Here is a 2,866-nt window from a genome sequence, read left to right on the forward strand (position 1 = left end):
TGTAATTCATTTTTGTTATTGACAGAGGAAGAACTTTAAAATCGAGCCCAATAAGCCTGCATCAGAAAAACTAGCATATGTCAAGGTGGGTTCATCAAAACCACATTATAACAAAGCCAGCTAAGGTATCTACAAGAGCTATCAATTTAACATCCCCCAGACTACAAAAGTCTTTCTCCATACAGTTAGCATTTCTGTAAAGTCTAAAACTATTTCATGAGGGACTTTAATCTTTATTTTTTTTAATCTAAGATAACATGGCTAAGTGATATTACCTTGATATACAGCTTTCTACTTTTCCATATCTGGGTAATAAAGAATGAAATTACCTCTCTAAAACACAGTTTTTACTATGTAGTTTTCCACTTTAAGAGCCTACAATGACAACATGGTTTAGTGGAAAGAATATCCAACTTAGACTATGGAAACTGTGCACAAATCTCAGCTCTTACACTTTCTAGCTTTAGGGTAAGTCAGTCTCTGAGTTCAGTTTCCTCATCTGTAAAATAAGAGAGATAATACTGGCACTATTCGAGGGAAATGCTTTGTTAACACTTTGAAACACTATAAAACTGTGAATTTTTTGGAATTCTTCTGCCTGTCTTTCAAGGTCCTTTACAGTTTGGCCTTACCATATATGACCATACTACTTTCTCACCAATCCCCAATGTGTACCCTACAATTTATAACAAATCTCCTCACCATGCCTTGAATACAATAGATTTGTTCCCCAATCAGTACCTCTGTTCATGCTAGTCCGGAAAGTCCTTATTCCTTGTCTTTACCTATGTAAATATGTAAAGGCTGAGGTCAAGTTCCAATTCAATCAATCAATCAATCAGCCCACCAAAAATCATTCAAGTGTAAGACTCTGTGCTGGGTTATGGGGATACAAAGAAAAAAAAGTCCCTGCCCTTGAAAAACTTACATTGTACCTTTCAAACTATTCCAGTTGCTTTGATCTGATCTAAACTTACTATGGTCAGACTCACAGAATAAAATTTAACACTCCATTGTTCTCTCATCTATCCAAGTGTTATTCCCCTCTCCCCACTCACCGACCCACCCACCCCACACCCCCTCCAAACTAATCTTAAGACTTTGAAAGCAGGTGTTTTATCTCATGGTCTTTGTATTCCATCCAGAGGTTGGGAACCTGCAGCGTTGAGGCCATATGTGGCCTTCTAGTCTTCAGGTGTGGCTTTTTGATTGCTTCCAATTTTTACAGAACAAATCCAAGTTCCCCACACCTGCAAACCAACTCAAAGCTAGATACAAAGTAGCAGCTTAATAAAAATTTAATTCATTCATTTTCCTGTAAATTCATTCCAAAAAAATATTATTGAGTATCCATTACTCTGCACAAGACACTGAGCTAGCTACTGAGGGACGTACAAAGATGAATTACACATGGTCCTTGCTCCTCATTACTGTTCTGTCACATCTGACTCTTCATAACATGGACCATTGTATTTTATATTTCCCCAGTTCCATGTAAAAGAAAGCAATTTTTAACATTTGTTTTTAAAAACTTTGTGTTCCCAATCCTATCCTTTCCTCCCTCTCCACCCCTCATTGCCAAGGCAAGCAATTCCATATAGGTTATGTGCAGTCATGCAGAATGTTTCCATATTAGTCATGTTGTGAAAGAAAACATAGACCAAAAAAAAACCTCAAGAAAAATAAGAAAAGTTTTAAAAAGTATGCTTCAATCTGTATTCTGACACCATCAGTTCTCTTTCTGGGGATGGATAGCATTTTTCATCATAAGTCCTTCAGAGTTGCCTTGGATCATTGTATTGCTGAGAATAGCTAAGTCATTCACAGCTGATCATTTTATAATATTGATGTTACTTTCTCTACTGTACATTTCACTTTGCATCAACTCATGTGTCTTTCCAGGCATTTCTGAAATCATTTTAATTATTGTTTCTTATAACACATTAGTATTCCATCATAATCACCGACCACAATTTGTTCAGCCCCAATTGATAAGCCTTCCCTCAATTTCCAATTATTTGCCACCAGAAAAGAACTGCAATAAATGTTTTTTGTGCATAAAGGTTCTTTTTCTTCTTTTATCCCTTAATCTCTTTTGGGATATAAGCCTAGTATTGCCAGGTCAAAGGGTATTCACAGTTTTATAGCCCTTTGGGCATAATTCCAAATTACAGAATGGTTAAATCAGTTCACAACCACACCAACAGTGCATTAATGTTTCATTTTTCCCACAATCCCTCCAGCATTTATCATTTTCCTTTCCTATCCTATTAGTCAATCTAATAGGTATGAGATAGTACCTCAGAATTGTTTTAATTTTTATTTCTCCAATTAATAGTGACCTAGAGCACTTTTTTTTCGTGTGGCTATAGATAGATAGCTTTGATTACTTTATGTGAAAACTGTTCATATCTCTTGATCATTTATTAATTGTGTAATCACTCTTATTTTTATAAATTTGTCTCAGATCTCTATATGTTTGAGAAATAAGGCTTTTATCAGAGAAACTTGCTTCAGATTTTTTTCACCATTACTATTACTAATTGTATTTTCCTGCATTTATTCTATTTTTTCTCTCTTTTCACCCTTCCCCTCCTCAAAAGTGTTTTGCTTCTGTCTACCCCCTCCCTCCTACTTTCCAGTAGGGTAAAATAGGTTTATATATCCAATTGAGTGTGTATGTTATTCCCTCTATGAGCCAATTCTGATGAAAGTGAGATTCATTCACTGCCCTTCACTCCCCCCTCTTTCCCTCCACTGTAAAAGCTTTTTCTTTCTTCTTTTATGTGAGATAATTTGCCCCATTCTATCTTTCCCTTTCCCTTTCTCCCAATACATTCTTCTCTCACCCCTTGTTTTTGTTTTT

Source organism: Petaurus breviceps, unplaced genomic scaffold, assembly GCF_028583685.1.
Source record: "Petaurus breviceps papuanus isolate PSGF00001 unplaced genomic scaffold, PetGlider_PUasm1.0 90977, whole genome shotgun sequence".
Classification (NCBI taxonomy): Eukaryota; Metazoa; Chordata; class Mammalia; order Diprotodontia; family Petauridae; genus Petaurus; species Petaurus breviceps.